At 56.5% G+C, this 15,000-nt stretch overlaps 2 non-coding genes and 1 pseudogene across 2 annotated transcripts; all 3 read right to left on the bottom strand.

Annotated features, from left to right (window-relative positions):
* Positions 1 to 4,783: 4,783 nt before the first annotated feature.
* On the bottom strand, positions 4,784 to 7,775 carry LOC126313615 (large subunit ribosomal RNA; annotated as a pseudogene).
* Positions 7,776 to 7,963: 188 nt separating this feature from the next.
* On the bottom strand, positions 7,964 to 8,118 carry LOC126313641 (5.8S ribosomal RNA). Its single transcript, XR_007555290.1, has one exon. It is a non-coding gene; the product is annotated as a 5.8S ribosomal RNA (ribosomal RNA).
* Positions 8,119 to 8,479: 361 nt separating this feature from the next.
* On the bottom strand, positions 8,480 to 10,372 carry LOC126313466 (small subunit ribosomal RNA). The gene has a single exon (XR_007555157.1). It is a non-coding gene; the product is annotated as a small subunit ribosomal RNA (ribosomal RNA).
* Positions 10,373 to 15,000: the final 4,628 nt, after the last annotated feature.

A 15,000-nucleotide genomic window follows, 5' to 3' on the forward strand; every position in this document is an offset into this window, starting at 1 on the left:
TATGGCCGCCGTCAGATCTTCTGCAGCTTTGTCAACGTCCACAACGCGATCCATTGGCCAATTCGGTATCACTAGATTACCTCTTAGTCGATCCCAATTAGCCTTTCGCCAGTTGTACTTGACGGTGCCGTTCACCTGGTCTTCAGGAGGAGGCTCCCCATCATAGGCTACAGTGAATGTGATCAGATTGTGGTCACTTAGTGTCATTCCCCGCCATACCTTCCAGTTCTCCGCACGGAGATGCTCGTGTGCACTCTTCAGTGTCACATCGATATTCGAGGTCGCTCCACGGCGGCCTTCGAAAGTTGGTGGGAAGTTTGGTCGGTTCAGCACTTCTAGTCTGAGCTCGTGAATTGCTTCAGCGAGTCTCTCACCTCGCCTGGCGGCGCGTCGAGCACCAAGAGGCGTGATGTCACTGTGCCATAGGGGTGACATGGCATTTGCGTCCATTGTGCAAATCAGCAAGTCATTGCGGTAGAACCCAACCGCCTCTTTTAACTGGTCGATATACGGTCTTTCTCTGTGCCTGTACTGAAAGTACATATTTAGCACGAAAAAGGTGAAATCGCCAGTATTTATCTCAGCTAACACCATGCATCTGTTGCTTAGGTGCGCCACTTTGACTGCTCTGAAGGAACGATTTAGCACAACAATTGCTGCCATAGGATGCTCTCCCCCAGCCAGGATCTGAGCTGTTGTCGGCATATATCGGATCTTTCCGTCCCTAGAGTAGGGCTCTTGCAGACATAATATGTCTAGAGACTCCTCCTCCGCTCGGCGTCGTACCTCCTGCATCACCGCTTGCGTTCGCGCGCAGTTCAGCTGTCCTATCTTAACCGACATTGGCATTGTGATTTTTCACAGTCCGGTCGGGGACAGGAGAGGTAGCGGCCGGAATGGAGACGGTTGACGAGAGGTCTTGTCTCCCATAGTCTGTCCGCTGGATTTTGCGTTGAGTGAGAATCCTGTAGTAGGCACACTCTTTGCCTGGCGTTTCGCATGTGCGATTACGCTTTTTGCACGGGATACAGACCGCTCGGTCCCCCGCTTTTCTACAGTCCTTCCTCATGTGGCCGTTCTCGCCACAGTGCCCACATGTTATTATATTCGGGTCCTGCTTGCAGAACCTTACCGAGTGGTTCACATCCTGGCACCGCGTGCAAACGACTAAGTCCAGGTAGTCGTCAACCGGCATGGACTCAAAGCCCATGTACAGTCGCTTCTGCCTCAGAATCGCGACTCTGAGTCTGGGGCTTACTTCCACCACGAGATGTGATGTTTGTTTGCCCCTTGGCCCAGTCCGGAACTTCGGCTTAAACTCCTGGCGAAACTGTGTTTCGGAAAGTCCTCCAAGGTCGTTTTGCTTTCGAGTTAGCTCAACCACAGCTTCATTCTTCATGACACATGGTACATGATATATGATTATCTGCGGATTGAGCTTTTTCGGCAGTTCGCACTTGAGTGCTTCTGTCAGTTTGTTGTTAGCTAGAAGCTTCTGGCGATCAGTCTCAGACGCCACATCTACGATGAGCGTCGGGCCGTTTGTGGCGACCCGTGAGAACTTCACACCTTCAACCTCAGGCTTGACCAGGGAGGTGAATTTCTTTCTCACTTCTGCGCCAGTTTCATTGCCCTTGGACTTGATGAAGAGCGTTGCCTTCTCAGTCAGGGCTTTGGTTATCATCGCCTGCGTTTTCCGTTCTGGTATGGGTGGAGCGGCGGCAACTTGTGCAAAGGTCTTGGGTGGCGCCGTGGGCACCGCCTTCGTCCTCGCCAGCTCCTCCTCCAAGGCTTCCACCCTTCCGGTGAGGGCCGACTGCGCCATGGCCCAATCAAACAACTTAGCTCTCAGTTGTCTCTTAAAGTCCCCCAGATTTCCCTCCTCGACCAGTTGTCCCGGTTTTAGAGAGTCGTCCACGAGCTTCAGGACGTCCTCGAGCCGCGTCGCGATAAGCTTCACGGTCGCAAGATCGCTTGGGCTTGCCTTGTATCGGGACGTGCCGTCATCGACTGGGCCGCCAGGCTGTTGTCCGGCTACCTGCGCCGAGTCCGGCTGCTTGTTCGGTTTCCGCTTCTTCCGTCGTGTCCGGGACTTGCGTCTCTCGGCACCCGACATTGGTGAAGAGGCGCGGCTACTGCTGGCGCTTTCCCCGACTGGGCCGCTGGGCAGTTGCCCGGCTACCTTCGCCGGTTTCGGCACACTTTTCGCCGTCTCCGGCAGTTGAGACTTCGGCCGTGGGGCCGCCGTCTCTCCCGCCGGGCGAGTCTGGGTGAGCTTGCCGGTGCCGACTGGGCCGCTGGGTCTTTGCCCGGCTACCTGCGCCAGCTTTGGCTCGCTCGCAGCCTTCCCCGCCGGCGGTGTCGTTGGCCGCGAGGCCTTCGTCTCCGCCTTCGGTTCGGACTTCCCCGTTGCGCCTTCCCCGACTGGGCCGCCGGGCTTGCGCCCGGCTGCCTGCGCCGGTTTCGGCTTGTCTCCCGCCTTAGGTGCCGCTTTCGGCGCCGGCTGGCGGGGGTGGCGGCATCAGATCGGTTACAGCGTCCGCACTCAGCGATCTCTGCCGGAGCAGTTTTCGCAGGTGTTTCTTCTGCTTCCTCACTTTTGCCTTCCGTTCTTTCTCACTGTCACTTTCACTCGCGTCTGCAAGCGTCCGTGCCAGCGTCTCGCTTGCTGCAGTCTTAGCGCTCCGTGCACGAGGTGTACGGAGCTCCAATTCTGGCTCGCTAAGCGCGGGGTCATGGTCTTCTGGCCTATGGGCCTCCGACTGCCCTTGTGTTGGGAGTTCGTCTTGACACGGAGTGTCAGACTCGTCCCCTGAATGGTTGGTGTTGTGACTCCGCGACGGCCCACCAGTTCCGTCGGGACAAGGTTGATTGAGAGAAGCCATGTGGTTCCCACGATCAGCTAGGGATATAAGTGGTCCACCCAGGCGTTGCCCCGCCCACCTGGGTAAGCCTTATACAACAGAGGGTCGGCCGGTCCTCTGAGGTGGCTGACTCACGACTGTTCACAACTCAACAGCCTTGCGCCCCATAGCCGCCAGCTAACGCAGAGGGTGAGGGGTGATTATAGAGATTGTCCTTCTCTTGCCCAGGCGGTTAAGCCAAGACTCCGGTCCGAAACACGCACGACGTTCCACTGCGCGCCTCACAGCGGTCGTTGAAGTACGTGTCTCAGATTACGGACGGCGCTGGTAGCGCTTGCCAGCACCGGGCTCGGGCACCCCGGGTTTGCCAGGCCCGTACGTCGGCTGTATTAGCCTTCGTCCCTGTGGTCGTGGTCTTAGACCACTCAGGAGCATCCTCCTGGGGGCAGCTCCCGGTGACTTCCACGTTGCGAAGGCCGATGCCGGCCTCCACTCCGCAGTTATACACCAAGGAATCCTCCGAGCGAGGCCGGGTCGCCGCCCGCGTTGCATCCTCTGAAAGTCAGAGGGCGCTTCGCAGTCAGCGCCCTTCCCCGCGCGTGGACATCGGCCTGCTTCCGCTTTGGCCCTCAAAAGTGAGAGCCTTGGTTTCCGCAGGAACGATGACCGCCCTACTCCCCACTGTGCTTTGTGCGCCAACCGCACACGCCAACCACAACCAACATTACATGTGGCCGGGCGGCGCCGCTAAGTTGTCCGGGCGCGGCCGGCGGAGCCGGGCGCAGCCGGGCCCGCGCCCGCCGCCAGCGTAGCCGCGAGAGCGGGCTGTCAGCCAGAGGCCGACCGCCCGCCCAGCGCCAGCCAGCAGCGCGCGCATCGCCCGGCCGCACCCGGCCCCGCGCAGCGCAGCCGACACGGCAGCGCGCAAGCGCACAGCCCGACCGGCAGCCAAGACCCGCCACTACCCCGGCCAACCGCGCCGCGCCCGGCTAGCGCCGGGCGTTCACGCGCGAGGCCGGGGCCACAGCAGGACCCGCCGCTAGCGAGCCGCGCGAAGCGCACCGCCGTGCGCACAAGTCCAACAGTAGCGCGCCAACTCACGTCGACACACTCCGCTGCACGCGCACGCACTACGTACGAGCTTGGATACTAGACTTAAGAGTCCGACACCTACAAGCGCTCGCAGTAGTGGGAGACGCGCACTCGGCCGGAAAGGGTCGATGTTCGATCCAACCGCCTCGTGCAGACGTCTCCTTGTGGGGAGTATACCTCCCGTGGCACTTGTGTCATGGAGCTCAGCATTCCACGGCCGATAAGTCAACCGCGATAACGCCTTGCTCCTGCTGTGGGGAGTGAGTTCCGTAGCGCGCACAGGCAGAGACGGAAACACATCCTCTCAGAGAGCGTGAAATGACTTTAACGCAAAAGCGGCGCCCGCCGCACCCCAGCCAGGGCCAGGGCGCAGCGGGCGCCGTCCCAGCAAAAGCGGCGCCCGCCGCATCCGAGCCGAAGCCAAGACACAGCAGACGCCGCCAGCGCATGGAGCCGCACCACGCCGCAGCCCGGCCGAAGCCGAGGCACAGCAAGCGCCGCCTTAGTAAAAGCGGCGCCCGCCGCACCCCGGCCAAGGGCCGAAGCACAGCAAGCGCCGCTATAACTTGTAAGTGCCATTCGCCAGTGAGCAAGGATACTAGACCGGAGTCCGACACCTTATCGCTCACGGCGAGCAAGGCTGCAGAGCCCGGTTTGGAGGGGCCAGTTGCCCAGTCCCACCGCATCCGAGCTTGCGCCCTGCACGGGAGTCGCCCTTCTCTCATTGGTTTCACCGGTTGCCCGGCTACTCGCATCTTACACCACGGGGAGGTTGAGAGATCGGACATTTAGCCGCCCGTCTTCTACCAGTATAGGTGGACTCCACCACTGGTTAGACAGCATAACGGCCTTCGTAAGATAGTAGATAGGGACAGCGGGAATCTCGTTAATCCATTCATGCGCGTCACTAATTAGATGACGAGGCATTTGGCTACCTTAAGAGAGTCATAGTTACTCCCGCCGTTTACCCGCGCTTGCTTGAATTTCTTCACGTTGACATTCAGAGCACTGGGCAGAAATCACATTGCGTCAACACCCGCTAGGGCCATCGCAATGCTTTGTTTTAATTAGACAGTCGGATTCCCCCAGTCCGTGCCAGTTCTGAGTTGATCGTTGAATGGCGGCCGAAGAGAATCCGCGCACCCGCGCGCCCCCGGAGGAGCACGCTAAGGCGGACGCGGCCTCGCAGCAAGGAAGATCCGTGGGAGGCCAAGGCACGGGACCGAGCTCGGATCCTGCACGCAGGTTGAAGCACCGGGGCGCGAACGCCGCGCAGGCGCGCGCATCCTGCACCGCCGGCCAGCACGAGGCCAACCAACGGCGAGAGCAGACCACGCCCGCGCTAAACGCCCGCACTTACCGGCACCCCTACGGCACTCACCTCGCCCAGGCCCGGCACGTTAGCGCTGACCCACTTCCCGACCAAGCCCGACACGCCCCGATCCTCAGAGCCAATCCTTATCCCGAAGTTACGGATCCAATTTGCCGACTTCCCTTACCTACATTATTCTATCGACTAGAGGCTCTTCACCTTGGAGACCTGCTGCGGATATGGGTACGAACCGGCGCGACACCTCCACGTGGCCCTCTCCCGGATTTTCAAGGTCCGAGGGGAAGATCGGGACACCGCCGCAACTGCGGTGCTCTTCGCGTTCCAAACCCTATCTCCCTGCTAGAGGATTCCAGGGAACTCGAACGCTCATGCAGAAAAGAAAACTCTTCCCCGATCTCCCGACGGCGTCTCCGGGTCCTTTTGGGTTACCCCGACGAGCATCTCTAAAAGAGGGGCCCGACTTATATCGGTTCCGCTGCCGGGTTCCGGAATAGGAACCGGATTCCCTTTCGCCCAACGGGGGCCAGCACAAAGTGCATCATGCTATGACGGCCCCCATCAACATCGGATTTCTCCTAGGGCTTAGGATCGACTGACTCGTGTGCAACGGCTGTTCACACGAAACCCTTCTCCGCGTCAGCCCTCCAGGGCCTCGCTGGAGTATTTGCTACTACCACCAAGATCTGCACCGACGGCGGCTCCAGGCAGGCTCACGCCCAGACCCTTCTGCGCCCACCGCCGCGACCCTCCTACTCGTCAGGGCTTCGCGGCCGGCCGCGAGGACCGGCCATGACTGCCAGACTGACGGCCGAGTATAGGCACGACGCTTCAGCGCCATCCATTTTCAGGGCTAGTTGCTTCGGCAGGTGAGTTGTTACACACTCCTTAGCGGATTCCGACTTCCATGGCCACCGTCCTGCTGTCTTAAGCAACCAACGCCTTTCATGGTTTCCCATGAGCGTCGATTCGGGCGCCTTAACTCGGCGTTTGGTTCATCCCACAGCGCCAGTTCTGCTTACCAAAAGTGGCCCACTTGGCACTCCGATCCGAGTCGTTTGCTCGCGGCTTCAGCATATCAAGCAAGCCGGAGATCTCACCCATTTAAAGTTTGAGAATAGGTTGAGGTCGTTTCGGCCCCAAGGCCTCTAATCATTCGCTTTACCGGATGAGACTCGTACGAGCACCAGCTATCCTGAGGGAAACTTCGGAGGGAACCAGCTACTAGATGGTTCGATTAGTCTTTCGCCCCTATACCCAGCTCCGACGATCGATTTGCACGTCAGAATCGCTACGGACCTCCATCAGGGTTTCCCCTGACTTCGTCCTGGCCAGGCATAGTTCACCATCTTTCGGGTCCCAACGTGTACGCTCTAGGTGCGCCTCACCTCGCAATGAGGACGAGACGCCCCGGGAGTGCGGAGGCCGCCGCCCCGTGAAGGGCGGGGAAGCCCCATCCTCCCTCGGCCCGCGCAAGGCGAGACCTTCACTTTCATTACGCCTTTAGGTTTCGTACAGCCCAATGACTCGCGCACATGTTAGACTCCTTGGTCCGTGTTTCAAGACGGGTCGTGAAATTGTCCAAAGCTGAAGCGCCGCTGACGGGAGCGATTATTCCGCCCGAGAGCATCCCGAGCCAACAGCGGCGCGGGTCCGGGGCCGGGCCAGGTAGGTCCGTCATCCGGGAAGAACCGCGCGCGCTTGCCGGGAGCCCGAGCGCCCAAAGGGGCGAATCGACTCCTCCAGATATACCGCCGAGCAGCCAGCCAGGACACCGGGGCTCTGCCCAACAGACGCGAACCGAGGCCCGCGGAAGGACAGGCTGCGCACCCGGGCCGTAGGCCGGCACCCAGCGGGTCGCGACGTCCTACTAGGGGAGAAGTGCGGCCCACCGCACACCGGAACGGCCCCACCCCGCGGCGAGTGGAAAGGCAACCGGACACGACCCCGCCGCGGATTGCTCCGCGCGGGCGGCCGGCCCCATCTGCCGAGGGCGGGGGCCAGTGGCCGGATGGGCGTGAATCTCACCCGTTCGACCTTTCGGACTTCTCACGTTTACCCCAGAACGGTTTCACGTACTTTTGAACTCTCTCTTCAAAGTTCTTTTCAACTTTCCCTCACGGTACTTGTTCGCTATCGGTCTCGTGGTCATATTTAGTCTCAGATGGAGTTTACCACCCACTTGGAGCTGCACTCTCAAGCAACCCGACTCGAAGGAGAGGTCCCGCCGACGCTCGCACCGGCCGCTACGGGCCTGGCACCCTCTACGGGCCGTGGCCTCATTCAAGTTGGACTTGGGCTCGGCGCGAGGCGTCGGGGTAGTGGACCCTCCCAAACACCACATGCCACGACAGGCGGCAGCCTGCGGGGTTCGGTGCTGGACTCTTCCCTGTTCGCTCGCCGCTACTGGGGGAATCCTTGTTAGTTTCTTTTCCTCCGCTTAGTAATATGCTTAAATTCAGCGGGTAGTCTCGCCTGCTCTGAGGTCGTTGTACGAGGTGTCGCACGCCACACCGCCAGCCGGCTGTGCACGCTACCGAGAAAGTACCGGTATGCGAACCGCCAGGCGACGGGCGCGCATCGCACGTTTAAGGAGACGCGGCCGGCCACACAGGCGACCACGACACTCCCACGTCTCCGAAGCGGGACAAACGCCGCGCGCTTCAGTATACGTAGCCGACCCTCAGCCAGACGTGGCCCGGGAACGGAATCCATGGACCGCAATGTGCGTTCGAAACGTCGATGTTCATGTGTCCTGCAGTTCACATGTCGACGCGCAATTTGCTGCGTTCTTCATCGACCCACGAGCCGAGTGATCCACCGTCCTGGGTGATCTTTTCCTTTTCAGTCTCCCACTGTCTCTTTCAAGACAGTAGCATTTGCGGGACTGAGGCGTCTGACGGCCCCTGTTCCACTATTTTTTTGTGTCCAACGGCCTCACAGCCGATGGGCGTCGTACGGCTCCACACCGGAGCGGACAGGCACTCGGGCGAACGTCATTCAAAACCGGCGCCAGGCGCCAGGTACCGCAGGCCAGCCGCTCCAGAGCTTCAGCGCTCGTACCACACAACAACAACACTTCCGCTAGTTTTGAGAGGCACGCGTGGTTCTGCACGCGGCGCACGGCCACTGCCGTACAGGTAGCGTGTTGCGCGACACGACACGCACATCGAAAGACATGCAGTCTAGTCGGTAATGATCCTTCCGCAGGTTCACCTACGGAAACCTTGTTACGACTTTTACTTCCTCTAAATGATCAAGTTTGGTCATCTTTCCGGTAGCATCGGCAACGACAGAGTCGATGCCGCGTACCAGTCCGAAGACCTCACTAAATCATTCAATCGGTAGTAGCGACGGGCGGTGTGTACAAAGGGCAGGGACGTAATCAACGCGAGCTTATGACTCGCGCTTACTGGGAATTCCTCGTTCATGGGGAACAATTGCAAGCCCCAATCCCTAGCACGAAGGAGGTTCAGCGGGTTACCCCGACCTTTCGGCCTAGGAAGACACGCTGATTCCTTCAGTGTAGCGCGCGTGCGGCCCAGAACATCTAAGGGCATCACAGACCTGTTATTGCTCAATCTCGTGCGGCTAGAAGCCGCCTGTCCCTCTAAGAAGAAAAGTAATCGCTGACAGCACGAAGGATGTCACGCGACTAGTTAGCAGGCTAGAGTCTCGTTCGTTATCGGAATTAACCAGACAAATCGCTCCACCAACTAAGAACGGCCATGCACCACCACCCACCGAATCAAGAAAGAGCTATCAATCTGTCAATCCTTCCGGTGTCCGGGCCTGGTGAGGTTTCCCGTGTTGAGTCAAATTAAGCCGCAGGCTCCACTCCTGGTGGTGCCCTTCCGTCAATTCCTTTAAGTTTCAGCTTTGCAACCATACTTCCCCCGGAACCCAAAAGCTTTGGTTTCCCGGAGGCTGCCCGCCGAGTCATCGGAGGAACTGCGGCGGATCGCTGGCTGGCATCGTTTATGGTTAGAACTAGGGCGGTATCTGATCGCCTTCGAACCTCTAACTTTCGTTCTTGATTAATGAAAACATACTTGGCAAATGCTTTCGCTTCTGTTCGTCTTGCGACGATCCAAGAATTTCACCTCTAACGTCGCAATACGAATGCCCCCGCCTGTCCCTATTAATCATTACCTCGGGTTCCGAAAACCAACAAAATAGAACCGAGGTCCTATTCCATTATTCCATGCACACAGTATTCAGGCGGGCTTGCCTGCTTTAAGCACTCTAATTTGTTCAAAGTAAACGTGCCGGCCCACCGAGACACTCAACAAAGAGCACCCTGGTAGGATTTAAACGGGGTCCGCCTCGGGACGCGAAAGCACCCCTTCGGCTCGCCCCACCGGCAGGACGTCCCACGATACATGCCAGTTAAACACCGACGGGCGGTGAACCAACAGCGTGGGACACAAATCCAACTACGAGCTTTTTAACCGCAACAACTTTAATATACGCTATTGGAGCTGGAATTACCGCGGCTGCTGGCACCAGACTTGCCCTCCAATAGATACTCGTTAAAGGATTTAAAGTGTACTCATTCCGATTACGGGGCCTCGGATGAGTCCCGTATCGTTATTTTTCGTCACTACCTCCCCGTGCCGGGAGTGGGTAATTTGCGCGCCTGCTGCCTTCCTTGGATGTGGTAGCCGTTTCTCAGGCTCCCTCTCCGGAATCGAACCCTGATTCCCCGTTACCCGTTACAACCATGGTAGGCGCAGAACCTACCATCGACAGTTGATAAGGCAGACATTTGAAAGATGCGTCGCCGGTACGAGGACCGTGCGATCAGCCCAAAGTTATTCAGAGTCACCAAGGCAAACGGACCAGACAAGCCAATCCGATTGGTTTTGATCTAATAAAAGCGTCCCTTCCATCTCTGGTCGGGACTCTGTTTGCATGTATTAGCTCTAGAATTACCACAGTTATCCAAGTAACGTGGGTACGATCTAAGGAACCATAACTGATTTAATGAGCCATTCGCGGTTTCACCTTAATGCGGCTTGTACTGAGACATGCATGGCTTAATCTTTGAGACAAGCATATGACTACTGGCAGGATCAACCAGGGAGCTGCGTCAACTAGAGCTGAGCAGCCGGCCGCCCGGGAGTGTGTCCCGGGGGCCCGCGCGAACACGCAAGCGTCCGCTCAATTATTCTGCAAACAGGAGGAGGCCGAGCTCCCCTGCACGATACACCTCGAAACCCTCTCAGGTCCCGGCGGCGCGCAGCGCCGTCCTAGGTACTTGGTCGGTTTCGAGAGAGGCGCAATCACCCGGAGTTAGGCGAGTAGACGGTTTTAGTGCGAACACCCTTGCTCCCAACTGAGCTTGCCGCTGCCGACAGAGGCCCGGGAGCGTGCTGTCGTGGCATTGCCGGCGGGAGACAACACGCGCCACCTATGGTGACCGGCAGCTCCAACGCCAGCGCCACACAAGGGCAAAGCCCCACTTGGGTGCAGAAGCGAACTCTCCCAGCACAGCGCACGCGCCAACACGTCCGCACAACTGCGATACAAACCACCTGCGAGAACCGCTGGGGCGACCGAGCAGCAGACGGCGTCGCGGCGCCGAGTGCCAGGCGGCGGCGCATCCTCAACGCACACAGTCCTCAATCAGACCAGCACACTGCAGATGTCCACCGCGCTTCGCACCGGGCTCGGCTGAACCAACTTTGGCCGCCAGGCGCCGCGTGCAGGGTGCGCCGCAGCGTAGCTGCGCCGCCTGCCGGGCCCGTCTGCTGGCGCTCCTGCCACTCGGCGCCCCCCACCAGCCGGCTGTTGCGCGTGCGCCCACGCAGCGCGCGGCCAACACGCCGGGCGGCCCCCCTTCACCGGCCGGGAACAGTCCCACGAAGCCACCGCCGCGTATCGCTTCATACCCACATGGGCCTAGTCACGTGTGTGGATGTGGCGGGTACCGCTGAAACAACCGGTTAATAGCTGTACCGATCGTCGCCATCACAGATTCACCTCCAGCGTGAACCGCTCAACAACGGATTTCCAGTTCATTTGCGTATCTTGGGCAGTAAACGTAGATGTCCACCTACATTTGCGAATTCAACAATTCTTGCATGCCAGGATGTCATGTGTCACGACACACTACATCAGACCACATACACACTGCGACATGTGCAGAAGAGAACACGTGGAAGGTGGCCCGCGCACGTATGCGATGTCCCTTCCGCGATCCACTGTCAACCGGCATCTGCGGCATGTCCCAGATATGGAACGCGGTCCACCAGGGTAGCACTTTGTGTGAGGCAATACGACAAAGTCGGAATACACGCGTCACTACATCAGACGGCTCACGCTGACCTGACCTGACCTGACCTGACTCACCGCACCACCACCCCCAGCGACCCAGGGTGACATACAATGCGTTCGTACGTTCCTCCCACACGCCTCTACGGCGTACCACAGTGCAACCTAGCTGTTATTGGGAGACGAGACAAGTAGCATCGAGCACAACATATGGAAATTGAGATTCGACACCGTTGGGCACAGCCAGCGTACGGTCACACGTATCACACTACTTCACTCTGTACGTAACGACCGATGATCGGTACAGCGTGTGGGTTACGCGTACGACATCAGCGGACAATGGACACAGACCATACCACGACGTACACTGAGGGCGTCGACATCTGAATGCAACTGAACAGCTGCGAGGCTCATTTAACACTCAAACGCCAAACCGACCAGCTTGAGAGGACAGAGACACAAAGAGGGGGACAGAGGGGGGGGGGGGCGATATAGTCCTATTGCAGTACAATTGACAGTGGATAGCGGGAATATGTGGAAAGTAAGCAACACTCGCAAGACATCTACATGAGGATAACAACGACACCAGAGATTCCGAGCAGTGAACTATGTTAGGCAAAGGGACAACGTGGGTTAGGTTAAGGGACAACGTGGGTTAGGTTAAGGGACAACGTGGGTTAGGTTAAGGGACAACGTGGGTTAGGTTAAGGGACAACGTGGGTTAGGTTAAGGGACAACGTGGGTTAGGTTAAGGGACAACGTGGGTTAGGTTAAGGGACAACGTGGGTTAGGTTAAGGGACAACGTGGGTTAGGTTAAGGGACAACGTGGGTTAGGTTAAGGGACAACGTGGGTTAGGTTAAGGGACAACGTGGGTTAGGTTAAGGGACAACGTGGGTTAGGTTAAGGGACAACGTGGGTTAGGTTAAGGGACAACGTGGGTTAGGTTAAGGGACAACGTGGGTTAGGTTAAGGGACAACTTGAGTTAGGTTAAGGGGCAACTTGAGTTAGGTTAAGGGGCAACTTGAGTTAGGTTAAGGGACAAATTGAGTTAGGTTAAGGGACAAATTGAGTTAGGTTAAGGGACAACTTGAGTTAGGTTAAGGGACAACTTGAGTTAGGTTAAGGGACAAATTGAGTTAGGTTAAGGGACAACTTGAGTTAGGTTAAGGGACAACTTGAGTTAGGTTAAGGGACAAATTGAGTTAGGTTAAGGGACAAATTGAGTTAGGTTAAGGGACAAATTGAGTTAGGTTAAGGGGCAACTTGAGTTAGGTTAAGGGGCAACTTGAGTTAGGTTAAGGGACAAATTGAGTTAGGTTAAGGGACAAATTGAGTTAGGTTAAGGGACAAATTGAGTTAGGTTAAGGGACAAATTGAGTTAGGTTAAGGGACAACTTGAGTTAGGTTAAGGGACAACTTGAGTTAGGTTAAGGGACAACTTGAGTTAGGTTAAGGGACAACTTGAGTTAGGTTAAGGGACAACTTGAGTTAGGTTAAGGGACAACTTGAGTTAGGTTAAGGGACAACTTGAGTTAGGTTAAGGGACAACTTGAGTTAGGTTAAGGGACAACTTGAGTTAGGTTAAGGGACAACTTGAGTTAGGTTAAGGGACAACTTGAGTTAGGTTAAGGGACAACTTGAGTTAGGTTAAGGGACAACTTGAGTTAGGTTAAGCGATAATCTGGTACAGCCACAGTTAGGTTAAGCGATAATCTGGTACAGCCACAGTTAGGTTAAGCGATAATCTGGTACAGCCACAGTTAGGTTAAGCGATAATCTGGTACAGCCACAGTTAGGTTAAGCGATAATCTGGTACAGCCACAGTTAGGTTAAGCGATAATCTGGTACAGCCACAGTTAGGTTAAGCGATAATCTGGTACAGCCACAGTTAGGTTAAGCGATAATCTGGTACAGCCACAGTTAGGTTAAGCGATAAACTGGTACAGCCACAGTTAGGTTAAGCGATAAACTGGTACAGCCACAGTTAGGTTAAGCGATAAACTGGTACAGCCACAGTTAGGTTAAGCGATAAACTGGTACAGCCACAGTTAGGTTAAGCGATAAACTGGTACAGCCACAGTTAGGTTAAGCGATAAACTGGTACAGCCACAGTTAGGTTAAGCGATAAACTGGTACAGCCACAGTTAGGTTAAGCGATAAACTGGTACAGCCACAGTTAGGTTAAGCGATAAACTGGTACAGCCACAGTTAGGTTAAGCGATAAACTGGTACAGCCACAGTTAGGTTAAGCGATAAACTGGTACAGCCACAGTTAGGTTAAGCGATAAACTGGTACAGCCACAGTTAGGTTAAGCGATAAACTGGTACAGCCACAGTTAGGTTAAGCGATAAACTGGTACAGCCACAGTTAGGTTAAGCGATAAACTGGTACAGCCACAGTTAGGTTAAGCGATAAACTGGTACAGCCACAGTTAGGTTAAGCGATAAACTGGTACAGCCACAGTTAGGTTAAGCGATAAAGTTGGTTAAATTTGGTATTGTGTGGGAAGGGGGCAGAGAGAGAGGGGGGGGGGTGGATAGTGGTGGCAGTACGCGGATGCCTGAGTCACCGTCAGATACGTCACGTCGGTTCGATGCTTGTAGCAAGAGGCTGGCGGATGTGTGTCTCTCACTTCTGCAATTTTTCATGTGGTATAACACGAGGGCGGGGGATGATATTTGGTGCCCCTCTGTGTAGGATGTGTGTTGGTGGTGTTGATTTATCTGAGCAATGGTAGTTGTCGGAGGAGTGGGGTATTGTGCTTTTATAGGTGGACCTACTGCTCTGGTTATCATAGTGTCGACGGTGCAATGTGGCAGAGAGGATGCACTCGACATTGTCGCATTCCAGATGTTTACGTATTGTGTGTCTCCGTTGCAGGCCGAGAGTGGTGCATGTTCGAGTGTCTGGCTGACGTGCGATTCACGTTGTGTGCCCAGTCTTACAGCACGTATAGGGACATTCGCATAAATCATCTATATGTGGCCTTGCATCATTTACTAAGCAGTGCCGTGAGACGACCGAACTATTAGGAAAGTACTGATGTACCGCATAATGTTTACCTTCCACCACACGGCGAGTATCGACTCTGCCCAGCGTTGCCACCGCAGGCAGCGGTCACCGTCACCATTGTGCGGCGGAACGGAACATCTATATCCTCAGAGGAGCACTCTTTGCCGCCGGGCGTCACGTCTCGCGGCCTGCCGGCCAGCGCCCATGACGAACTTACTGCATGTATAGGGACAGCGGGAATTTGGCATACTTGATATAACTCTTCATGAGGCGCAAGATATAGGGGTGGATTGCAACTTACGACTGCGAGAAAAGTCCGCCGTTCATCCGCCGGAGTTGCGATTTCGGCGGGGCACGTACGGTCGCGGGTGGAGCACTTGGTGCGGCGTACGCACCCGGGTTGCGGCTCCTGCGCTGGAGGG

The sequence above is a fragment of the Schistocerca gregaria genome, unplaced genomic scaffold (assembly GCF_023897955.1).
Source record: "Schistocerca gregaria isolate iqSchGreg1 unplaced genomic scaffold, iqSchGreg1.2 ptg000483l, whole genome shotgun sequence".
Taxonomy (NCBI): Eukaryota; Metazoa; Arthropoda; class Insecta; order Orthoptera; family Acrididae; genus Schistocerca; species Schistocerca gregaria.